The 27,182-nt window shown below is 36.5% G+C and overlaps 1 long non-coding RNA gene across 1 annotated transcript in view; it reads right to left on the bottom strand.

The window, feature by feature from the left end:
• Positions 1 to 356: 356 nt before the first annotated feature.
• Positions 357 to 27,182, bottom strand: part of LOC135968731 (uncharacterized) — a 61,299-nt gene continuing 34,473 nt past the window's right edge. The window contains exons 2-3 of the long non-coding RNA XR_010583688.1: positions 1,818 to 1,935; positions 357 to 436 (exon numbers count right to left, since the gene is read on the bottom strand). This is a non-coding gene — a long non-coding RNA (uncharacterized lncRNA). The remainder of the gene's footprint in view (positions 437 to 1,817; positions 1,936 to 27,182) is intronic.

The following is a 27,182-nucleotide window of genomic DNA, read 5'->3' as shown; positions in this document are numbered from 1 at the left end:
ATAGACCATGCTAGTGGTCCATTACATTTAAAACATTATGTCATTTGGACCCAGTCAGCAAGAAATAGAGAGTACTACAGACACCTTAAGAAGATACATGAATGCCAGACAGTGTAAAATAAACCCTATGAAAATACAGAGACATGCCACATTAGTGAAGTTTCTGTAGCATCTAGGAATATTCTTTCTAATGTGTAAGACAAGTTTCTGAACTTAACGCTTTCACACTGAAACTCTTGGGCATGTTCTTGGGTTTGGAGGTAATATGTATCACACTTCGTTGTGATTTTCTAACCTACTTTCCAGGTAACCCATAAGCTTGCAAATTTTGTGTGGATCCTAGGGTGGAAAAGTTACCTTTACAGATCCAGGCTCAGTACATGCTTCCTGGTCATGTGAAATTTATGATTCACCAGATCCATGGTATTTGATGTATCTGTGGAAGACAGGTATACATATATTTTATTATTCCTCATGATTCTGAGTGAAGAATCTGGATAGGGTACAACTGGAATGGCTCATTTCTGCTCTACTTTATGTCTGCTGGGGCTAGAATGTCCAAGATGTCTTTTTCACTCATATATCTGTTGTCTCAGCTGAAATGGTCCAAACAGTTACAGTAGAATGATCCAAGTGGGATCACATGCCTGGCATCTTTGTTCTTAAAAAAATCTACATTCCTTAATTTTCCTCCATATAGTATCAAGGCCTCTTTCTCTTCGTGTGACCTCTCCAACAGGGCAACTGTAGTTCTTACGTAGCAGCTCATTGCTTCAAAAGCACAAAAATGAAGACCCCCAAACTTTTGTATTGCTTGAACTCAAACGCCCTAAAACTTGAGCCCACATTCTAGTAGTCAAACCAGTCACACAGCTAGTTAATAGTCAAGGGAAAGAACTACACAAGAGTGTAAATACCAGATGGCATGATCCATTAGGGATCAACAATACAGCAGACTACTAATTCACCTTAAGTCCCCTAATTAGTCATGTTCCTCCTACAAGTGAAATATTCTCATTCACTCCTAATACCTCCAAAATCTCATCTCATTTTAGAATTAGGCTTTGGTTTGAAGTCTAGGATCTAATCACCTAAATCAGGTCCAGGTGTGGATAAGGATCTTCTATACAATTCTTTCTATCTCAAAACAGAAGAATTAAAGAGACAAGTTATCTTGCCCCACACATCCACATACAATGGAGAGGGAGAGATAAGGTAACAACAATAGATAGTGCTAACCAAAAAGGGAGACAAAAATGAGAGGTACAAGGCAATCACTGGTCCACAAAAATTGAGAAATCAAGTCAGAAACATGTTGCCAACTCTCCCAGCTCCACAGGCAGAGAATGTTCACTGATAAGGACCCAGATATAATCCTTGGAAATTGTTCTCCTAAACTCTGTCACTCTGGGATCTGGCCTCCTGGTTGCATCCCTGATTCATGTCCTGTTTTATGGGTCAGCAGCCATCTAAGCCTGCTTTCTGCTCACAGGAAGATGAGGGCCAAGAGACTTGTTTTCATTTTGATTGTCTCTGTCGTTTTAGTGCAAGTTAATGTCATTTCTTTTTTAAAAAATTTTGTGGGCTTCCTGTGCATCAAATTATAAATCCATACTATTTGACAAAAAGCATGCCCCAAGAATCATTAAGACAGTCCCTCTCCAATATAGGCTAAGCATCAGGATGCTGTGGGAGAGGATCTTTAAGATTTTTAGAGCTCCCAGATCTATAGTAAACAAAACAGCATGCTACTGCCATAAAAACAGACACATAGACCAATGGAACAGAATAGGGAACTGAGAAATTAATTCACATACCTCAGCCAGGTGCAGTGGCTCACATCTTTAATCCCAGCACTTTGAGAGGCCAAGGTGAGCAAATCACTTCAGCCCAGGAGTTTGAGGTGAGCCTGGGTAACATGGTGAAACCCCATATCTACAAAAAAACACAAAAATTAGCCTGGCATGGTTGTGCACAGCTGTAGTCCCAGCTACTTGGGAGGCTGAGGTGGGAGGATCTCTTGAGTCTGGGAAAGCAAAGTTTCAGTATGCCGTGATCGTATCTCTGTATTCCAGCCTGGGTGAGTGAGATCCACACACCAACTCTAAACTCATTTTTGACAAAGGTGTCAAAAACATACACTGGGGAAAAGACAGTCTCTTCAATAAATGGTCCTGGGACAACTGGATATCCATATGCAGAAGAATAAAACAAGACCCCTATCTCTAGCCATATACAAAAATCAAATCAAAATGGATTAAAGACTTAAATTGAAGACCTCAAACCATGAAACTACTACAAGAAAACATTGGGGAAACTCTCCAGGATATTGGTCTGGGCAAAAAATTATTGTGTAATATCCCAAAAGCATAGGCAACCACAATAAAAATGGGCAAATGAGATTACATCAAGTTAAAGTTCTGGACACCAAAGGAAACAATCAACAAAGTGAATAGACAACCCACAGAATCGGAGAATATATTTGTGAACTACCCATCTGAGAAGGAATTAATAGACTATATAAAGAGCTCAAACTCTATAGCAAAAATAATAATAATCTGATTTAAAAATGAGCAAAAAGTTGAAGCAGACATCTCTCAAAAGAAGACATCAGGTAAACATGTATATGAAAAGGTACTCAACATCACTGATCATCAGAGAAATGCAAATCAAAACTACAATGAGATATCATCTGACCTCAGTTAAAATGGCTTATATCCAAAAGTCAGACAATAACAAATGGTGGTGAGGATGTGGAGAAAAGGGAACACTCATAAACTGTTGGTGGGAATGTAAATTAGTACAATCACTATGGAGAACACTAGAGCTACTATATCATCTAGCAATGCCACTACTGGTTATATACCCAAAAGAAAGAAAATCAGTGAATAGAAGAGATATCTGCACTCCCATGTTTGTTGCAGCACTGCTCACAATAGCAAGGATTTGGAAGCCACCTAAGTGTCCATCAACAGACGAACTGATAAAGAAAATGTAGCTCATATAAGCAAGGGAGTAATATTCGGCCATAAAGAAGAATGAGATCCTTTCATTTGTAACAACCTGAATGGAACTGGAGAGTATTGTGTTAACTGAAATATGAAAGGCACAGAAAGACAAACTGCGTGTTCTCACTTATTTGTGAGATCTAAAAATCAAAACAATTGAACTCATGGACATAGAGAGTAGAAGGATGGTTACCAGAGACTGGTAAAAATAACAATTTGTACAATAATAACTTAATTGTGCATTTTAAAAACTAAAAGTATAACTGGAATGTTTGTAACACAAAAAATGGTAAATGCTTTAGATGATGGATACCCCATTCCCTATGATATCATTATTTCATATGGTATGCCTGTATCAAAACATCTCATGTATTTTTTTAAATTTTTAATTGTTATGGGTACACAGTAGATCTATATATTGATGGGACACATGAGATATTTTGATATAGGCACGCAAGTGTAACAGTCACATAAGAGTAAACGAGGTATCCATCATCTCAAGCATTTATCATTTTTGTGTGTGTTACAAACATTCCGATTATACCCTTTTAGTTATTTTAAAATGTGCAATAGATTATTGTTAACTGTAATCTCCCTGTTGTGCTACCAAATAGTAGCTCTTATTCATTCTAATTATATTTTTATACCCATTAAGCATCCTCTCTTCCCTCCCACCCTCACACTACCCTTCCTAGTCTCGAGTAATTATCATTCTGCTAGCTCCATGAGTTCAATTATTTTAATTTTTAGCTCCCAGGAATCAGCGACAACATGCGAAGTTTGTCTTTCTGTGCCTTGCTTACTTTAACATAATTTCCTCCAGTTCCATCCATGTCGTTGCAGATGACAGGATCTTATTTTTTTATTTTATGACTGAATAGTATTCCATACTCCATTGTGTATATGTGACATATTTTATTTATCCATTTGACTGTTGATGGACACTTAGGTTGCTTCCAAATCTCGGCTATTGTGGTTTGTTGTTTGTTTGTTTTTGAGATGGAATCTCGCTCTGTCACCCTGGCTGGAGTGCAGTGGTGCAATCTCAGCTCATTGCAACATTTACCTCCTGGGTTCAAGCAATTATCCTGCCTCAGCCTCCCAAGGAGCTGGGATTACAGGCAGGTGCCACAACGCCCAGCTAATTTTTGTATTTTTAGTAGAGACAGAGTTTTGTATGTTGGCCAGGCTGGTCTCGAACTCCTGGCTTCAAGTGATCCGCCCGCCTTGGCCTGCCAAAGTGCTGGGATTACAGGTATGAGCCACCACGTCCAGCCTTGGCTATTGTTAATAGTGCTATGATAAACAGAGGCATGCAGATATATCTTTAATATGTTGATTTCCTTTCTTTATAGTATATACCTGGCAGTGAGATTGCTGGATCATAAGGTAGGTCTATATGTAGTGTTTTTGAGGAACATCCATACTGTTCTCCATAGTGTCTGTACTAATGTATATTCCCACCAAGAGCATATGAGGGTTTGCTTTTCTCAATATCTTTGCCACAATTTGCTATTGTCTGTCTTTTGGATAAAAGTCATTGTATCTGAGGTGAGATGATAACTCATTTTAGTTTTGATCTGCATTTCTCTGATGATCAATGATGTTGAGTACATTTTCACATACATGTTTGCCATTTCTGCATCTTCTTTTAAGAAATGTTTATTCAGATCTTTTGCCCATTTTTTATTTGGATTACTAGATTATTTTCTACAGAGTTATTTGAGCTTCTTATAAATTCTGGTTATTAATTCTTTGTCAGATGTGTAGTTTGCATATTTATTCTCCCATTCTGTGGTTTGTCTCTTCACTTTGTTTATTGTTTCCTTTACTGTGTGCAAAAGCTTTTTAACTTGACGTGATCTCATTTGTTTTTACTGTGGTTGCCTGTGCTTGTGGTGTATTACTCAAGAAATCGTACCACAAACCAATGTCCTAGATAGTTTCCCTGATGTTTTCTTATAGGTGTGTCATAGTTTGAGGTTTTGAATTTAACCCTTTAATCCATTTGGATTTTATTTTTGTCTATGGTGAAATATAGGGGTCTTGTTTCATTCTTCTACATATGGATATCCAGTTTACCCAGAACCATTTATTGAAGAGACCGTCCTTTGCCAAATGTATGTTCTCAGCACCTTTTCAAAAATGAGTTCACTCTAGATGTCTGGCTTTATTTCTGGGTTGTCTGTTTTGTTCCAGTGATCTACATGTCTGCTTTTATGCCAGTACCATGCTGTTTCATTTACTATAGCTCTGCAGCATAATTTCAAGTTAAGTAATGTGATTTCTCCACTTTTCTTCATTGTGATTCCTCCAATTTTGTTCATTTTGCTTAGAATGACTTTGCCTATTCTGAGTCTTTGGTGTTTCCATACAAACTTTAAGATTGCTTTTTTCTATTTCTTTTTTCTATTTCTGTGAAGAATGTCATTAGCATTTTGATAGGAATTACATTGAATCTGTAGACTGCTTTGTGTAGTATGGACATTTTTAACAATATTGATCATTCTAATCCATAAACATGAAATATCTTTCCATTTATTGTGTCCTCTTCGATTTCTTACATCAATGTTTTATAGTTCTTATTATAGAGATCTTTCACTTCTTTGGTATGCTCTTGAAGTATGCTCCTAGGTATTTTATTTTATTTGTAGCTATTATGAATGGGATTACTTTTTTATTTCTTTACTTTTTAAATTATTGTGGGTACATAGTAGGCATATATATTTGTGGGGTACATCAGATGTTTTGATACAGGAATACAACATTAACTAATCACATCATGGAGAATGGGGTATCCATCCCCTCAAGCATTTATCTTTTGTGTTACAAACAATCCAATTATACTCTTATAGTTATTTTTAAATGTACAATTAGGTTATTATTGACTATAGTCACCCTGTTGTGCTATCAAACAGTATGTCTTATTCATTTTTTCTAACTATTATTTTCTGTACCCATTAACCATCTCTACATCTACGGCAGCCCCCTACTAGGCTTCCCAGCCTCTGGTAAACATCCTTCTACTCTCTATGCCCATGAATTGAATCTTTTTTATTTTTAGATCCCACAAATAAGTGAGAACATTTGATCTTTGTCTTTCTGTGCCTGGCTTATTTCAATTAATATGATCATCTTTAGTTCCATCCATTTTGCAAATAACAGAATCTCATTCTTTTTTAGTGACTGAACAGTACTCCATTGTGTATATGTACAACATTTTCTTTATCCATTCATCTATTGATGGATACTTAGGTGTCTTCCAAATCTTGGCTATTGTGAACAGTGCAGTAACAAACATGGAAGTGCAGATATCTCTTCTATATACTGATTTTATTTATTTTGGGTATATACCCAGTGGTGGCATTGCTGGATCATATGATAGTGCTATTTCTAGTTTTTGAGGAAGCTCCAACTTGTTCTTCATAGTGGTTATATTAATGTACATTCCCACCAACAGTGTATGAGGGTTCCTTTTTTTCTCATCATCACCATCATTTGTTATTGGCTGTCTATTACATTCTTGATTTCTTTTTCAGATTGTTTGCAGTTGACATATAGAAATACTACTGATTTCTGTATGTTGATTTTGTATCCTGCCACTCTACTGAATTTATCAGTTTTAATTGTCTTTTGGTGGAGTCTTTAGGTTTTTTCAAATATAAGATCATATTATCTGCAAACAAGGATAATTTGACTTATTTCTTTCCAACTTAGATGTCTTTTATTTCTTTCTCTTGCCTGACTGTTCTAGCTAGGTCTTCAAGTACTATGTTGAATAATAGTACTGAAAATGGGCATCCTTGTCTTGTTCCAGATCTTAGAAGAAAGGTTTTCAGTTTTCTCCTATTCAGTATGATACTAGCTGTAGGTCTGTCATATAAAGTTTTTATTGTGTTGAAATAGGTTCCTTGTATACCAAGTTTGTTGAGGGTTTTTATCATGAATGGATGTTGTGTTTTATAAAACACTTTTTCAGCATCAATTGAAATGATCCTGTTTTTCGTTCTTCATTCTGTTGATATTATTTATCATATTGATTTATTTATGTATGTTGAACCATCCTTGTATCCCAAGAATAAATCCCAGTTGGTCATGATGAATAATCTTTTAAATGTGTTGTTGAATTCATTCTGTGAGTATTTTGTTGAGGAATTTTGCATCAATGTTCATCAGGCATATTGGCCTGTAGCATTCTTTCTTTGATGTGTCTTTTCCTGGTTTTAATAACAGGGTGATACTGGCCTTTTTGAATGAATTTGGAAGTATGTACTTCTCTTGTATTTTTTAAAGCAATTTGAGTAGAATTGGTATTAGTTTTTTAATTGTTTGGTAAACTTCTGCAGTGAAGCCTTTGCGTTTCAGGCTTTTTGCTGCTGAGAGACATTTTATTAGGCTTCAGTCTCATTACTTGCTATTGATCTATTCAGGTTTTGGATTTCTTCATGGCTCAATCTTGGTAGGTTGTATGTGTCTAGGAATTTACCTGTTTACTCTAGATTTTTCAATTTATTGGCATATAGTTGCTCATAGTAGCCTTTAACAATCCTTTGAATTTCTGTGGTATCAGTTGTATGTCTCCCTTTCCATCTCTGATTTTATTTGGACTTTCTTTCTTTTTTCCTACTCTGAGTAAAGGTTTGTCAATTTTGTTTATCTGTTTTTCAAAAAAAAATCCACTTTCATTTCATTGATCTCTTGTATCCTTTTGTTTCAATTTCATTTATTTCTGCTCTCATCTCTATTATTTATTTTCTTCCATTAATTTTGGGTTTGGTTTGCTTTTGCTTTTCTAATTATTTGAGATGCATCATTAGGTTGTTTATGTGATGTTTTTCTACTTTTTTGATGTAGGCACTTATTACTATTGACTTTCTTCTGAGTACTGCTTCTGCTGTAGCAAATAGTTTTTTGTGTGATGTGTTTTTATTTTCATTTGTTTCAAGAAGCTTTTTAATTTCTTTATTAATTTAATCATTGACACACTCATCATTCAGGAGCATATTGTTTGCCATGCCAATTGCCATGTGTTTGTACAGTTTCCAATCTTCCAGTTATTACTGATTTCTAGTTTTATTTTTTTGTGTTAGAGAACATACCGTATTTGACTTCAATCTTTTTTTTTAATTTTAAGACTTGTTTTGTGGGGCCAGGCACAGTGGTTCACGCCTGTCATCCCAGCACTTTGGGAGGCTGAAAAGTGTAGATCGCCTGAGGTCAGGAGTTTGAGACCAGCCTGGCCAACATACCAAAACCCCGTCTCTACTAAAACTACAAAAATTAGCTGGGCATGGTGGTGTACTCCTGTAATCTCAGCTACTTGGGAGGGTAAGGTATGATAATTGCTTGAACCTGGAAGGCAGAGGCCGCAGTGAGCTGAGATCATACCACTGCACTCCTGCCTGTGTGACAGGGCAAGACTGTCTCAAAAAAAAAAAAAAAGACTTCTTTTTTGCCCTAAAATATGATCTATCCTTGAGAATAATCCATGTGCTGAGAAGAATATATATTCTGAAGCCACTGGATGAAATGTTCTGTAAATCTCTATTAGGTCAATTTTGTTTACAGTGGAGATAAATTATGATGTTTCTTTGTTGATTTTCTGTCTAGATGATCTGTCCAATGCTGAAAGTGGGGTGACAATGTCTCCAGCTAGCATTGTATTGGGGTCAATCTCTGTCTTTAACTGATAATATTTGCTTTATATACCTGGATTATCCAATGTTGGGTGCATATATACTTATAATTGTTACTTCTTCTCACTGAATTGACCCTTCATCATTATATAATGACCCTCTTTGTCTCTTTTTACATTTTTGTCTCAAACTCTTATCTTGTCTGATATAACTACTGCTTTTTTTTTTTTTTTTTTTTTGGCTTCCATTTGCATGAAATGTATTTTTCCATCCCTTGATTTTCAGTTTATATGTTTCTTCATTGATGAAGTGTATTTCTTGCAGGCAACAGGTCACTGGGTCTCTGGTTTTTGTTGTTGTTGTTGTTTAATACCCATTTAGCTTCCTGATGTCTTTCAATTGGAAAGTTTAGTCCATTTACAGCCAATGCTATTACTGATAAGTAAGGACTTACTCCTGCCATTTTATTATGGTTTTCTGCTTCTTTTGTAGTCTTCTTTCCTTCTTTCCTTCCTTCCTTCCGTCCTTCCGTCCTTCCTTCCTTCCTTCTTTCCTTCCTTCCATCCATCCTTCCTTTCTTCCCATCTACCATTTTGAAAAGGTGATTTTCTCTGGTGATCTGTTTTAATTTCTTGATTTTTATTTTTGTGTATCTGTTGTAGGTTTTTAAATTTGAGGTTACAATGAGGCTTGCAAATAACATCTTATTACTCATTATTTTAAACGGATTACAATTTAACACAGATTACAAAAACAAACAAACGAACTAACAAACAAGCAGAGAGAAAACAAATAAAACCTCTACACTTTAACTTCATCCCCCCAGCTTTTTAACATTTTGTTGTTTCTGTTTACATCTTATTATGCTGTTTATGTCTTGAGAAGTTGTTTAGTTTTTATTTTTTGATCAGCTTATCATTTAGTCTTTCTACTCAAGATTTGAGTAGTTTACATATCACAATTACAGTGTTAGAATATTCTGTTGGTCTATGTACTTACTATCACCAGTGAGTTGTGTACCTTCAGATGATTTCTTATTCCTTAACATCCTTTTCTTTCAGATTGAAGAATTCCATTTAGTATTTCTTGCAGGACAGGTCTGGTGCTGATGATATCCCTCAGGTTTTTTTTTTTTTTTTTTTGGTCTGGGAAGTCTTTATTTCTCCTTTGCATTTGGAGGATATTTTTGCTGGATATACCATTCCAGGGTTAAAAGATTTTTTCCTTCAGCACTTTAAAGATGCCATGGCACTCTCACCCGGCCTGTAATGTTTCCACTGAAAAGTCTGCTACCAGACGTATTAGATGGAGCTCCATTGTATGTTATTTGTTTCTTTAATCTTGCTGCTTTTTGAATCCTTTCTTTATCCTTGGCTGGTATGTGACATTTACCAGTATGCACCAGCTATGGCAGAAGCAACAGCTATGTGCTTTATGTTTGTTTACTGGAGAGTCTCTCTGCTGCCTCAGAAGTTGGGCTAGTCTGTGGAATGCCTGGTGTCCTGAGTTCCCTGCTCATCCCCAGAGGCTGGGGGACAAAGCTGAGCAGAGATGGACTGCCAAGTTCTCCTTTACATACCCAATGATGAGCACCAGTACCAGCCCTGATGGGGTGGCAAGGAGAGCTTATGTTGAAATTCACCAAGTTATCCAGTGGGTAAGGGAGGAGAGGGTTGCACCAGCTCCATATTCTGGACAGGCAGGAATGTGATCTGCCTCCCTATCACCCCTCTGACCCAAGTCTTGTGACTTTCAGTTCAGACAGACACTGTCATTTATTTCCATGCTACAGTGTAACTGAGGGCCATGAAAAACACCTGTCCCACGGGTCTCTGCTAGAATGGCCTCAGGGTGGAACCTTTTACCTCAAGCCAAAACAGACAGCTTTGCAGCTTACCTGACCTCTACTGCAAGAACACTGCCCTTCAGTGGAGAAAGTGGGAGGGGGCCACCCTTCATGAAAACCCAGGCTTGGTGGGCACACCACTAGTGGGGATGCAACAGCCCCTAATAGCACTGGAAAGGCCATCCACAAGTGTACCTATGCCAACCCCCTGGGGGAGCAGCTACAGCTGCATCCATCACAGTGGGCAGGGGTGAGGAGGAGAAGGTACCATCTTCATGTCTCTTCCTGAGCACCAGAGCTGCCTGATTAGTGGGCCAGAATCACACTCTTCCCCTACAGACCTCACTGCTGTGTCCACATGTCTGCTGGAAGGAGCACAGTCACCTTCAGTTCACAAGCAGGAAACTCTCAGGCACAGGAGTGTGTGCACTCTGGTTTCCTTTGTCCCAAGGGATACTCCTTTGGAACACTGTACTCTCCCTTTCCCTAGGAGCAGTTTGCCCTGAGAGTTAGAACTTTGGGTATCCTGCATTCCCCTGAATCCCACTGGCCCTCTGTGGTTGCCATAGTCCAAGTGTGTGGAGGGGAAGGTTTGCAAGGGATCCAGTGATGCAGAGACAAAAGTGCTGAGACTACATGGGCAGGATAGAATCCCAAAATGGGTGCTCACCCAGTATAATACCTGCTACTCCAGCTCAGGTCTTAGAGAAGGGCAAGTGACCCTGTGCGAGCTGGAAGCCTGCTGCTCTGCTTTCAAAAAATTCCAAAATCGCTGCCCACACCAGTGCTTGGACTCACAAGGGTAAACGGCAGGACTCTCCAACAGTTCAGAAACTAGCAGTCTGCTGCATGGCTGAAGGGAGCAAAAATACCCCCAGCTACCCTTTCTATGGGACTCCATGTTCCTCAGGGGTCAATCTCTCCCAAACTCTTGTTTCCTTCTTTTTATGTGCCCCAGCTTTTACCCATGGGTTCTCTGATTGACTCCAGAAACCTCCCCTCAGTATTCCAAAGTTATGGTTCTTCTGAGGAGAACTGGTGACTGATGTGTCTAGTTAGACATGTTGGAAAAAAACCCTAAAATTTCAAAGAATAAAAACAAAGAAAAGTCAAACGCTTTCTTAAATACCAGCAATGAACCATACAAATTTGAAATTAAAAACACAATACTATTTACATTAACATCAAACAATTAAATACTTAAGTATAAATCTAAGAAAAATGTACAAGATCTATAGGAGGAAAACTCCAAATTACTGATGAAAAAAACAGAAGATCTAAATAAATGGAGAGCCATTCCATGTTCATGGATGGAAAGACTCAATACTGTCAAGATTTCAGTTCTTCTCAACTTGATCTATAGATTCAACACAATCCCAGTAAAAATCTTGGCAAGTTATTTTATAAATATTAACAAATGACTTCTAGAGTTTATACGGAAAGACAAAAGATCCAAAATAGGCAACACTATATTAAAAGGGGTAGAACATGGTCAGAGGGCTAATACTGCCTAACTTCAAGACTTACTGTTAAGTTACAATAATTAAGACAATAGGATACTGGTGAAAGAACAGAAAACTGGATCAATGAAACAGAATACAGAGTCCAGAAATAGACCCAAAGAAATACAGCCAATTACATACATTACTATTGGAATGGATAAAGTCCAAAACACTGACAACACCAAGTGCTAAAATTGTGGAACAACACGAACTCTCATTCATTACTTGTAGGAATGCACAATGGTACAGCCACTTTGGAAGGCAGTTTACCAATTCCTTACAAAACTGAACACATTCTTATCATATAATCCAGCAATTGTTCTCCTTAGTATTTACCCAATTGAGTTGAAAACTTACGTCTGCACTAAAACCAACATACCACTATAAAAGATAAATGGATTTTTCAAATTTAGTATACAAACACAACAGAATACTATTCAGTCATTTTTTAAAATTAAATCCTAACATGCGAGACAACATGCATAAACCTACAGGACATGATATTAAGTGAAATAAGCTAGGCACATAAGGACAAATGCTGCATGATCTCACTCATATGTAGACTCTAAAAGTTGATCTTATAGAAGTAGAAAGTAGAATAGAGATTACCAGAAGCTGGGTAAGGTGAGTAGAGGGAAGGATAGGGAGAAGTTGGTCAATAGGTGCTATTTTACAGTTACATAGAAGGAAAAAGCTCAGATGTGCTATTACACAGTAGGGCAATGTAGTAAACAATAATGTATTATAGGTTTCAAAATAGCTAGAAAAGATTATTTGGATGTTCTCACCACAAAGAATGGATAAATGTTTGAGGTGATGCATATACCAGTTACTCTGATTTGAATGTACACATGTATCAAAACATCATGCTTTATACCATAAATATGTACAATATATTGTATATATAATTATGTATCAATTAAAAATAAAATTTAAAACTCTGTACACAAATGTTTACAGCAGCTTTATTCATAATTGCCAAAAATTGTAAGCAATCAAGATGTTCTTCAACAGTGAATGGATGAAATGTGGTATATCCATGAAACAGAATATTGTTCAATCATAAAAATGAATAAGGTATCAAGTCATAAAAAGACATGGAGGAACCTGAAATGTATATTGCTAAGTGAAAGATGTCAATCTGAAAAGATTACATACTTTATGAGTTCAAATATATGATGTTTTAGAAAAGGCAAAGCTATGGAGAAAGTAAAAGGATTACTAGTTGCAAGACTTCCTGGACAAGGGAGTGAGGGATGACTAGGTATAGCACAAGGGATCTTTAATGCAGTGAAACTATTTTGTATGATACCATAATGGTGAATATATGTCATTATACAGTTGTGAAACTCCATAGAATATACAATGCAGCATGAGCCCTAATGTAAACTATGGCCTTTAGATAAAAATAATATGTCCATCTATCTGTGTAGACAGATAGACATCAATAAGTTAGTACAAATACAAATTTACCACAATAAAGCAAGATGTTAATAATAGGGGAAATGAGGTGGGCAGGGTGGCATGTGGTATGAGAAGTTCATGGGAACTCTTTGTACTTTCTGCTCAATTTTTCTATAAACCTAAAACTGCTCTAAAAAGTAAATTCTATTCATTAAAAGGGGATTAGAAAGAGAGCAATATATCATGCCCTTCAATGGGAGGTCTTAGAGTAAACAGAGTAATTCTCCCTAATTTGGTCTGCAGCAGGACTAGGCGCAGACAAAACTCCTCAGACACCAAGTTAAAGAAGGAAGGGGTTTATTTGACTGGGGGCATCAGCGAGACTCCTGTCTCAAGAGCCAAGCTTCCCGAGTGAGCAATTCCTGTCCCTTTTAAGGGCTCACAACTCTAAGGGGCGGGGGGTGCACGTGAGAGGGTTGTGATTGATTGAGCAAACAGGGGGTACATGACTGGGGGTTGCATGCACTGGTAATTAGATTGGAACAAAATAGGATAGGGATTTTCACAGTGCTTTTCTATACAATGTCTGTAATCTATAGATAACACAACCAATTAGGTCACGGTCGATCTTTAACTACCAGGCCCAAGGTGTGGTGCCCAGCTGTCTGCTTGTGGATTTCATTTCTGCCTTTTAGTTTTTACTTTTTCTTTCTTTGGAGGCAGAAATTGAGCATAAGGCAATATGAAGGGCGGTCTCCTCCCTTAGATCTATACATTAAATTCATTAAAATCAAAATTCAATTTTTCTCATGGAACTTGACAAGTTTACACTAAAATTCCTATAGAAGTGTAGAAAGCCAAAAGCAACCAAAAAAACCAAAGATAGTTTAAAGAGAAGGCATAAACTTATTGACCTTGTTTCACAACTTACTAAGATGACAATAATTCTGACAATGTAGGACCTACAGGTAAGCATACTACTAAAATAGAATGAATTAAAAGATCCATGTGTATATTAATTTCATAAAAGATCAAAGTGACATTATAAATCAGTGGGAAAAAGGTGGACAAATAACTATCCCTATGTCACTGTCTTTCCATGTGATGGATATCTTCAAGCCTTCAGGACTGAACGTTGGGAAGGAAAGATGAATGTGAAGTGGGAAACAGCAAAAACAACCTGTATCTCATAAGCATGAGCTGAAGCCAGTGAGGACAGACTAAAATTCCTGACAGTTCTTATTACCTCGAATCTTGATGTATAGGCATCCTATAGAAGCTGGGGCCCTTCTTCATGGAGCTAAAACACACACACTGCACCCAGGTACTAGAGAAACTAAAGGAGGATCCAGGGGAAAGTAAAGCAGTCACAGCATTACTGTTGCTTCATGCTAATGAGGTGATCCAGCAAATATAGCATAAAAGTATATGGGCTACAAAATGTCTGTTGCTTCACTTCAGCCCTCCAAATCTCACACAAGAATCTCTGTTATGGCCTACCCTAACTGAAAACATGCACAAAAGTAAATCCCGGGAAATTTAGTTTAGCCTAACCAAACTGACATACTATAAAGCTACCACAATTAGTAAAAAATGTTTTAATACCCTCCCCAAGAAAGGACACAGACCATAGAAGAAAAGATAGATAAATGTTAAAATTATAAACTCCTGTATGTCAAAAGAGACTATGAACAAAGTTAAAAGACAAGTCTCATACACCTTAAAGATAATCGAAATCTTTATAGAAATCACAAAAAGATTCATATCCAGAACATTTTTAAAGTTCCCATAAATTAATAAGAAAATTTTATGCAAATCAATAGATACACAATTCAGGGAATAAAAATCTATAATGGACAACAAGCAAGTGATCAACTTCACAAATGTATCAGAAAATAAAAATTAAAATAATATTCTTGAGATTACAAAAAAGGTAGTAAATTTGAAAACATCACGTATTACCGAGGACCCAGGAAAAGGATAGTTCTTATACATTGTTATTAAAGTATATACTGGCACAGCCATGTTGAAGAGATAATTTAATAATAAGTTACGTAAGTGTACATGCACATAGTAGAGAACACAGAAATTTCACTTCTAGGTATCTCAAAAAGAAACTTGCACATGTATGTGAGAAAACATTAAAGAAATGTTTACTGGAATACTGTTGACAACAAAAAAGTGACATCAATCTAACTTTCCTTCACTTGGGAAAAAAACTGTGTTTATTTACACACTGAAATATATAGCAATCAAAATAAAGTAACTGCTTTTAATGTATCAGCATGGATAAATTTCAAAAAAAGTTAATAAATTAAAAAAATGTTAACAAAGTTTCAAAATGATACATAGAGGAGGATAACGTAAAAGTCTGAGCACATATCAATAACGTGTGTGTGTGTGTGAGTGTGTAAATGCATACATATTCTGGACCTATACATATGTTGTAAAAACTATTTGCATAGAAAAATGCCCCAAACTCGGGCCGGGCGCGGTGGCTCAAGCCTGTAATCCCAGCACTTTGGGAGGGAGGCAGAGACGGGCGGATCACGAGGTCAAGAGATCGAGACCATCCTAGCTAACACGGTGAAACCCCGTCTCTACTAAAAAAAAATACAAAAAACTAGCCGGGCGAGGTGGTGGGCGCCTGTAGTCCCAGCTACTCGGGAGGCTGAGGCAGGAGAATGGAGTAAACCAGGGAGGCGGAGCTTGCAGTGAGCTTAGATCCCGCCACTGCACTCCAGCCTGGGCGACAGAGCGAGCCTCTGTCTCAAAAAAAAAAAAGAAAAGAAAAGAAAAAAAAAGAAAAATGCCCCAAACTCAAAATACTACTGTAGTTTCTCATGATGCGAGACAGAAAAGGAAGTGCCAGAAGAGTGGAACTCTAGCTACCTCCATAACATTCATTCATTCATTCATTTATAAGAGGGATCTGCTAAAATTTAAAAATCTATAATCTGTGATGGCTACCTGGATGTCTGTTTTGTTATTTTCTGAATTCTATATACTTATAATATTTCATAAGGTAAGACAAAACACTTTAAGAAAAATATTAAAGGCACACATGAGAAATTTATTTCACAGTCTCACGTGTAGGGACTCCATTTAACAGTTGAAGACCTAAAAATAACTGAGATAGATCACTTGAATTACTTACAATTAAATCCACAGAAAAAGTGATCAAGCAGACCATGTAGATGGGTTTAAATCTATACAAAGATTGGATAGGACCAAACAAATAATTTCTAGTAACATGCAATGGACTTTGTGTCCAATCTTTGGATGTAATATCTCTTCAAGGATACATAAGAAATTGATAACCAGTAGTCATAATTATTAAGAGAAACAGAGGAACCTAACCAGTAGTTACATTATTAAAAGAAACAGGAATAAGTAAGCAGCAGTGGGAGACTTCAGTTTTCACTATGTACCATTTTGTAATACTTAAAGTTTTTTGTCATTTAAACCTTTCCAGAGTATGCAATATCATGTATGAAAATTTTTAAAAGGAAATCAAACATTTTCCTCCAATTGTCTGTCTCCTTTTTCAATGTAAATGGTCCTAGAAGCAGTAACACAATGATATCTTAGGGTCAGTTAGTTTACAGATAACATTCCTCTATAATAACAGAGTGGCAAATACTTGCTACAAACGCCACTACTCACTACTCTATTGCCCATGACAGATATTGAAAATATATGTGGCACTGTTTCTTGCCAAACCAAAGGCTCCGGGCAGCCTTTGTCAATTGATCAAAGATAGCACTCTAGATAATGCTTACTCGTCCTACTTACTTCATAAGTATATATAGGAAGTATACTTGCTCTATGCCATGAATAAACAGTATAAAGGAAAAAAAAGAAAGAAAAAATGCAGAAGAAATTTTGATCTTCAATGGAAAACTATGCATTGTCTGGAAGACACTATTCCGGGTTGTCCAGTTTTAATCTTTCATTGTCTTTGAGCCATTTGACAACTTTAAAATGCAGGTAATTGATAAAGATATAAATTATGTCCTTCTGGGTACAGATTTAATAGACTTCCTTTCCCATCCTATGGAAAAAAACTATTTCACCCTCACTTGCTTGTTTATTTCAATATTCCTGATCTACAAATCTGCCTGTCTTACAGATTCTCTTTTGGCCAGTTATGACATCTGTCTGGTCCCTCATTGAATGAGTTAAATAAAATCTTTAATGTGTGTTCATTTTTATATTCATATGAGGATCATTTTACTTTTTTAAAAAATTTAGAATGTTGTAGGGTAAGACAACAAAAGGAGACACATCAAAAAAGTAGGAGCAGTATCTCCTTTAGGGCACACTTTGCTTACTGTAGTAAAAATACTACAGAAAGTATTTACTTTACAGAAAGATTTCCTGCCCTAGTATCAAAGGAATATTCTAGCAGTGCAGAAAGCTCAGGTGAACAGATTCAGGGTTTTTCTTCTTAAAATACATCAACATCTGAGCAGCCATGTGGAGAATAATCAAAATGATATTCAAAATCTTTATTTTACTTTGCTCTTTTCTACAGGGTCACTGGCCCAAGTTATCCAAATACTAGTCATATAATATTCACAGACACAACCTAAAAGTAATTTCCCCAAAAAAATTTGTATTCTTTTAAGATTTCTGAAAAGTTGGCTTATTTCTAGCAGGTTCCTTCCAGCTCAGTTTTCGCCATGCAGCTTTGTTAAATTCATTCACAGGATTCTGGAGGCAGACTGAGAACACAGGACTTTCCAACTGGGAAAGTTTATGTATGCCCTCAAATGTTGCCCCCCACCCCCAGCTCCCGGCTCAAGTCACCCCACATCCAATTCAAGAGCCTTGCTATGATACCAAGAGAATAACAAAAGCATGGTTTTGTTTGGTTTTATACCAGTATGGCAGTATGACAAAGAACTCCAGTTTCTATAAACAACAGTAACTAAGCCACAGTTTTACTTAACACTGACCCAGCTGCTTAAGGTAAGAGAGCAAAAGATAGCTCAGTTTTTAAATTAAAACCACAAACGATGTGAGTTCCTTGTTTTCACAAAGTAGGTATCTAATTAAAGCTTTTCAAGACTATTCTACTCCCTGACCCCAAACCTGCTTCCTAGAGTTACTTTTAACTGCAGTTTTCACAGAAAATAGAAAAAAGAGGAAATGATTTGTAAATACACAAAGGACAGAGCTCATCCTCAGTGACTCCCGGGCATAGTCTTGGAGAAGGGCTGGGCCAATTAAGGTGATTGTGGAGGTCATAATCACTGTAGCTTGCTGTGAAGTTCATGTGAATATTTGAATATCAATGCATGTAATATATGCAGAATTAATTTTCAGAAGCCAGGCTTCATTGTTTACATGGAATTGAAAATCTCACTGCCTAGCTTGTGTGTATGCAGTCCTGAATACAGAAACAAAAGGAATGGTTAAAACCACGCTTAATGGGGTCCTGAAAACACATTTTCAAAAAGGATCAGACATGATTTATAAAAGGTAGCAATTTCACTTCTGGAAAAAATGACCTTTTTGTCCTCTAGATCTTCTTCTTATCTCCTTTTTCTGCTACCCATTGTCAATGATGATTTGGTAGTTGCTGAAAATGTTGACTGTTCTTTTAAAAAACTAAACAAAATTTACTTGGTAGCAGGTGCTTTCACATTTTATTAGCTTCATTTTTTAGATGATAAAATCAACCCAAAAAGAGCAAAATGACTGGTTGGCCCAAGGTCGTAACTGATGGGGTTAAGATTTGAACTCATATATCCTAACTTAATTTTGTCAGACAGAACCTTAAAAGTAATTTTGCTGAAACATCTCTGATATTTTCCTTTTAAAGACATTTGTATTTAAATAATCTCATCCATTATAATTTGGCATCACTCCAAATATGCAGACAGCTGTGTACAATGCCAAAATTAATCTCTAGTTTATATACTAATCTTCATTTCCATTACTGTCACCCTTAAGACATCATCTCTCATCTAAACTACTATAAAAGATTGCTAACTAGTCTCCCTGTTTCTACTCTTAACTTTCCTACTTCTTTCTTCTTTCCTTAACATAAATCAGATCATGTAATGCTACTGCTAAATTATTTCAATGATTTCCTATGGCACTGAAAATGAGAGTCATATTCCTGATAATGACCTACATGACCTGATTCTTGGCCCATTTCTCCAGAGTCATCCTACTGTGTACTACTCTCCCCACAACTAACTATACTGCAGCAACACTGGCCTTCTTTCTATTCAGAAAACACATCAAACCAATTCAGTGTCATGGCCTTTGCACTTGCTATTTCAATTTCTTGCCAATTCAAGTTTTAGCTCAAACGTCACCTCTTCAGGGAAGCCTTCCTCTCTATCAGAGTCTTTTATTTTAGTTTTTTTATAATGCTTACTGCTATGAAATTTACTCATTTATTTGTTATTTTTTTTTGTCATCCTCTTCTAGGAGTCTGTTTTCTCTCTTTCACCACTGTATCTCTTGTTTATGAAAAATTTCGTAACTGTGTTGAACATATGAATGTGTGAATGAATAAGGTTGTCAAAGTCCAACTGACAGCATTGCACAGATAGTTATGTGTGTTGGTTGGGGACAGACATCAAGGAGGGGATTTTTGTTCTTAACAAGGAGAGTGGCTTGTCAGGACCTCTTCAGAATTTATTCATGCAAAAAATTTTCACAAGCAATTCCCTGAATCTCATTCATGACTCCTTACAAGGCCATGGGACACAAATTAGGAACCTCTGTTTTAGTTGTAGTATATGGTCCAAGTACATTATCTTGACTTACATGATGCTGAATAATTTAACTTCTGTTTAGTTCTTTTTACTACTCCTGCTCCATCTCTGCAATCTAAGCTCAAGCCATACTGGATTATTTTCAATTCTAGACTCTTACTAGAAATTCACTTGCCTCTAGACTTTTCTATTCCCCTACCCAGAATCTGCTTTTAACTCCTACCCCTGACTTTCACCTAACTCTAATTTTTCAAATCACTACGTAGACCTCATTTTCTCTAGAAAGTCCTTCCTGATAATTAAGTATGAGTTCAGAGTCCTAAAAAAGGATCTCACAGTCTCTTCTGTATTTGTCTTATTAAAACACTTCCACAAAGTATTGTGATTGTCAGTTTACATTATTCACACCCACAGATTCAGGGAATATGTCTGTTTTATTCACCCTGGTATCAATAGTGCCTAGTATAATGTCTCACACAGAGAGGGGCCCTTATTAATATTGGGGAATTAAAACAAATTCATCTTCCTGGCCTCCCCTTTATTTTTATAAATGTTGGTATTTCATATCAGAAAATATATATGAATGTCAATCATATTATACAGGATTTCAAATCAGAATTTCCAAATTTAGTCACAAATTTATTTTAAGGAGAAATTTTTCAAAGACTAATACAGGTTGTATCAAGGTTTAAATTGTGTTTTTCAAATGTTTTCAAATGGTAAAATAAAAGATAGTAAAACAAGCAATATTTGTAGTTACAATAAAAACAGAAATTTCTCCAATGTCACATTCATATTAATACTGAATTTGCCTCTCTGTGGAATGCATATTGCTATTTAACAAAAACTTGAGAGGCTATATAAATCACTCAATCTGCTTCTAAATTAAGCCAGTTTAAAGATTTTTCATGGGCAAGTTAAAATAAAGCAACAATATAGCATGAATGTATACTGTCGAAACTAATGAGCCTGATGAATTAACAATGTGATCAGGAGGCAGAACTAGCAAGGAATTCGGGTAATAATAAATGTTGGTGCTAATCTCTTCAACTTTGCTTCCTCTGTATTTTCATAGTAGAAAGAACACTTATAAACACAAAGACTTTTGATAGTCTACCAAGAAAAGTTCCTAATAATATTTTACTCTTCTAGCACCATTCATCTCCAAAGGGCCTTAAATATACTCCCCTTTTCTCATTTCAGATATCCAGGGGGACCCCAACCAAGGAGGGGGCTCTGTATTCAGAATTCCCAATGAGACAGTTCAAGTCCTATGCAAGAGAATCATCATTTTGGAAAAACATGTATGCCTTCTAAGACAACTCATTTTTTAGTTTATATGAGAACCAGAGATGAAATATGAATATGAGCAAAACAAGCAGAATCACAATTCAGAGAGATATGGCTTGCAAAAACAAAATAAAAGGATGTGTTTACATAAATTATAAGCATTCCAGGGCTAGGATATTATTCTTTCTTCAGCTCTGTCAACCATTTTTGTAGTATTGTGTACACTTGTGGCAATACAGAATGACAGAATGAATAATAATAATTAATACAGTATGTTTGTTCTGAATGTCACAGACTACTTCTCATTGGGTTCCCGCAGTGCACTTTTTTTTTTAAAGTTAATTTATAATTGACCATATGTATTTCCCAATCTTCGCCTGTTAGGCATGTTTCTCCACAAACCCACTAGTGATTATTTTGGACAAATATCTGCTATATCATTATTAGCAAGGCATGGACTTCAAAGAGTTCAACTTGGATAGTGTTGAAATGATTGGAATGCTGGCCAAGAGCTTTAACCTCAAAGGGGTGTGATTTCGGTGATTTCTGGTTTCAGATGGCTCTGAAATGGAGAACAAAAAATGGGGAATGGGTAGGGGAGTAAGAATAAAGAAGGGATAGCAAAATCAAGCATGAAGCCAAACCAGTATCATTTAAAATACCAAGACATCAAAATTCAAAGCCATCTTTTTTTTCATCCTTCTAAGGTATTTATTTGTTGAAGGAATCAACAAACAAATGTGAGAGTCCTTATTGAAACAGCTTTCTAACTGACTTCCTCACAAATCTTCTTCCTTCTCCAATCTATTTTACTCACTTCTGCCAGGACCATCTATAAGTATAGTTCCAGCAACAATTTTTCTTTAATTAAAAAAAAAAATCAAACTAACCACTGCCTGTACAATCATTCTTTGGCATGGATCCTAGGGTCCCTTGCAATTCAGCTGTGTTGGACTTTCTTGCCCGATCTCCTTCCACTCACCTCCACACATTCTAAGTGCCCACATATTAATCCTCCCTACATTCTCTCAAACATCCTCCATGAGTTCCCTGGAACATCCCTGATTCTTCTATACTGCAGTGCCTTTGTTTTTGTTACTTACTCTATAACACTCTTCCTCACTTTGTAGAACAAGCAAAAAAAAACTTTCTCATCACTCAAGACACAGATCAAATATCATCCCCTCCATGCTAACTTTCCTGACTCTCCTCTTATTAGATGAGCTAATTCCTCCTTATCACTTCTTGGTTAATGTGTAAGCCACTAACCAGTCTCCTTCAGTCGACCAAATTCATGGGCAGACATCTTCAGCCTCAGGTCAAGCATAGCAGGTAGTCAGTAAATATTTGCTCAATAAAGGTATGAATTGCTACAGTTTTAAAACACTAAAATAAAATGTGAAAAGTACATTTTCTTAGCAGGCAATACAATGAAATCCCTAGCAATGCACATCATACCACTGTCCTTAGTATTTGCTTCCAAACAGAATAAAAACAATTATTGATAGAAACAGCCTATAAACTAGATGCTGGCTCACTCCCTCAACATGTTCTATATAGAGGTTACATCCTAGGTTTTATTTAGTTTGTGAAGCCCAGAAAGGGCACCCCCACCCCACCCTAGCAATAAGCATTAATGACATTGAAAGTGCTAAATCCAGCAACCTCTAAGTGCACTTAAGTCCCACTCAAAGTTAAGGGAAATTATGTATATACAAGAAGTAGAAGGGGAGGAGAAATAAGAAAGATGCCTTGCTATTTCATGAAAAAGTCAGGAAAAAGACCACAAAGGTTCAATTCCCGAGAAAACTGTCACCCATTTGCTGTCACTTTGTCATCTTCATAGGAATTTATTGGATTAGGAAAGACCTTTGCTACTCCACATTATCCCAAGCTCCCAGTTGCCTTTGCATTAGTTAATGTCTGCACTTCCTGGTTAATTGTGGCTGACTAGCAGCAGGCTGCACAGATGTCAGATGTCATGCTCTATCAGATGAAGAGGTTCCTGCCTCAGGCTGTTTATATATGACCTACCAGGATTTCCTGCTGCATGATGAAATAATTAGGGGGCCCTGCCATGCAAGGAATAATGTTGCAAGTAAGTTGTAGGAGCGTTATATTTGAAAACAAAATTGAAACATTTGGCTTATCTGTATCAGAATCTTCCTTAGGTTTATTGTGAAAATTCTATTCCTTATTTTTACAAAAGTCACATTGGTGTTAATTTTAATGTTCACTGGAGAATACACTGAGTTTAGCAAGGCTTTCTTTAATGCTTGTGCTGTGATTTTGAGTCAAGAGTAAACAGGGTAGATAGAGGTCATTTTTGTTTAATTTTCTAAATAAAGTTTGTCTTTTGCCTTTTATAACAAACCAATTCTACAGACTCAACAAAGTCTGTAGAAATACAGGCTTTGTAATTGGTAAAAAAAATTAGTAATATTTTCTAAATCAATTAATCCCTACGTCTTACTGAACTCTAACTTCTGTCTTTCTCACTCAGAAAATAAGTATGCATCCTGTTTATAATGTTTCAATACGTTTAAATGTTTTTATCCATAAGAGTATATTCAAAGACTATAAGCTCTTAGCCACGTATGATTCCCAAGGTGCCAGGGAATCATCCTATATACAAACGTGATTCAATATTAATAATAAAAAATCCAGTAATTTCATACATTCTATCAACACAGCTAAATTGGCTGGACAATTCAGATCAAGTTATATTAGTAGGTTTTCCACTACCATGTTATGTATCCCTCTGCCTTAGTTCTTAATACCTATTCACATTCTTTATTAACCACTCACCTTCCCTAATAAAATTGTAAACTTCCTGAAGGCTGTCATGCATTTTTTGTATCTCCTGTTCCCAATACAGTACTTAGCACATGCAACTACTCAATAAATTTTTATTAAACTGAATTATATAATACAGAGTGAGGAAGGGAGAACAAGTGCTTATGAAAAAAAGTAATGATCAAGTTGAATTCCTTAATTCTCCTTATCTTTTTCTGTTTATATAATGCAATCTTTCTGTGTATGTACAAGGTAATTTTTCTCCCCCTTAATCTTTCTCCCCGCTAATTCCTCACTGCTGCAATTCTTCTTAAAAAGCTAATGATTCTCAAACCCCTCATCTGAATCATGGGCTTAGTATTATTTGTTTACATATAATTATATCATAAATTACCAAAAAAATTAAAGTCCATCCATGTCTTGTTGCTTGAGAATCATACATACAAGAAAGAGACCAGGTACATTCCTGGAAAGCCAAGGAAACACAGTTTCAGAGCAGAAGCGAACTTTCTTATTATATTTGTAGGAAAGTTTTAAGAAAAGCAAGATACAAGATACTTAAGAACAGCAAATGTTTTTTTCTCAAGCATCAACCCTGATCCATTAATAATAGCTACTATGTAAAGAGACAGCTTCCAGGTTCTGTGAGAAAGTACAACAATTGATTGGTGGTGTCTGTCCTGGCCTTGGAAGAAGTAAAAACGTAAGTACCAACTGCCTGCATCCCAGTAGTTCTTGCTAATGACTCAGAAGGCTGCAGTTATTTTAGAGGAAAACTGGAGAACAAAGAGACACCCAAGGAAACCAGGATCTCTGAATCACAGTGGAAGTTCATTTAGGCACTATACCCAGGTTTTGGCCTCCTACTATCTTAAGCTGCTTAATAAACATGTATTGACCACCTATTAGGAGGCATACAAATAAATATAAAATCTTAATGTTATGTGATTAATAACATTAAAGCCTACAAATAATGTTAAAGGAATTCAAAGTGAAGTGACTAACCCTGGTGGTGATCAGAGTAAGGAATGCCAGGAAAGGTTTCCCAGAGAAAGAGATGTTCTGAACAAGGCTTTAAGTATAGTAGAAATTATCCAGACCAAAAAATAAATAAATAAATAAATAAATAAATAAATAAATAAATAAATGGCATTCTGGGCAGCATATACAACAGCATTCAAGGTAATATCCCCAGTTCAGTTGTGCTGCTTAATTTAAGTGCATGTGTAGGGTAATTAGAGATAAAGTTAGAGAAGTGGAGAACAGCTGGACCTCAAAAAACTGGGTCAAGCCAAACAGAGTGTAGAATTTTCAACAGGTCAGTGGTTTGTATCTCTTTCTTGCCCTGCATTGACTATACCTTCTCTATCCCTTTTCCTTCAGTGTATAAACACACTGTGGTCTCTCCTTTAAGACAAAAATTTTCCTTTGATCCTAAAATCTCACTGATCGTATCTTTCCTTCTCTCCCAAGACAAGCTCCTGAAAATAATCATCTAATTTCAGTCTCGACTTCATATTTATCACTAAGCCTACTGTAATATGCTTTCTGTCCCATTGCTCCATCTGACTCCATGAGAAAGCAACCTCAGCAAAGACTCCAATTAACTCTGTTGGTCTTAAGTGGACCTGGGTCTGGGTCTTAAGTGGACCTTTAGTGATATCTGACGTTACTGATAAGCACTTCTTCGATGCCTTCTTCCTTGGCTTCCAGGACATAGTCTCTCTTGCATTTCCTCTTACCTCTCTAGCATCCCTGAGTCTTCATTGAGAGCTCTGCTTCCTCTACAAAAACTGTAGATGCTAATATCCCCCTCTTTATACATGCTACTCATTAGTGAATTCCTTTCCATTCTTCAAGATCCAACCAAAATACCACGGCTAAGTAAAGCTCTCTCCTGAAGTACATCATTTACAATTATCCCACCGTATGCACTTATGTGCATGTCAGCCTCTTCCTGTAAATGGTGAGCTCTTCAAAGGCAAAGGCCAGGTATCATCCAGTATCACTGTATCTACAGTCATGTGCTGATGCTTGGTAAATACACTATCTTTCCTTAATGCAGAAAGGAAAGGAGGGTTAGTCAATGGTACCCTTTGCATGAAATGCTTGGGTCTTAGAGCCCTAAAGGTTAGTAATCCCTTATGTTACAAAAAGAAGCTGAGGCTCAGCATGGCAAGGTGATTGACCCAAAACCACAGAGCATACAAAAGAGCAAGATTTTGAAATTCCAATTTCCTGATATTTCATAGCTTGCCTGCTCCATTTTAAGTAAAAGATTCACACAAACCATCAAAATCAGGAAAGAATTTTAACTCAGCAGTTCTGAATTTACAAGTAACTGAATCATAGAGGAAACAAAAACAATTAGTTTGTGCAAATTTAGGTATCTTCTGTTTCTTAGGAGTGTGAAAGAGAGGAAAGGTGCTAAAGATGAGAAATTTCTAGAAGAAATATTCCTGTGAGTTGCAGAAGCCTTGGTAAAATGTGTTTAATCCAGTCAGGAGATCCTCAGAAATGCAAATTACCCACTTGAAATAAGAAGGCACCTATTGTTCAGCCTTGATTGCCTCTGCAGGCCGACAGGCAAGGAAAAATATATGTATTTGAAGGAGAAAGGAGTCTAAGTAAACTGCACACATAGAAAAAAAAATTAAAAATGAAGCCAAACTCCAACAGGGCTTCCATTTACCATCAAAGTGAGAAGAGACTATAGAGAAAAAACCATTTGTGATTCTCAATCCTTTTAACTTTGCGTTGATTTTTGTTGTCTCCTATTTTCTCCTAGATGTTGATAAATCTAAATATATATTACAGTAGTTCCCCTTATCATAGGGAGATAGGTTCCAAGACCCCCAGTGCATGTGTGGGGTAATTACAGTACATGTGTGGAGTAATTAGAGTGCATGTGTCGGGTAATTCAAGTAATTACCTCAGGGGACGCCTGAAACCACAGATAGTAA

The sequence above is a fragment of the Macaca fascicularis genome, chromosome 1 (genome assembly GCF_037993035.2).
Source record: "Macaca fascicularis isolate 582-1 chromosome 1, T2T-MFA8v1.1".
Classification (NCBI taxonomy): domain Eukaryota; kingdom Metazoa; phylum Chordata; class Mammalia; order Primates; family Cercopithecidae; genus Macaca; species Macaca fascicularis.
Note: the sequence above shows the minus strand (reverse complement) of the source record. Positions and strands in the feature narration are given on the sequence as shown.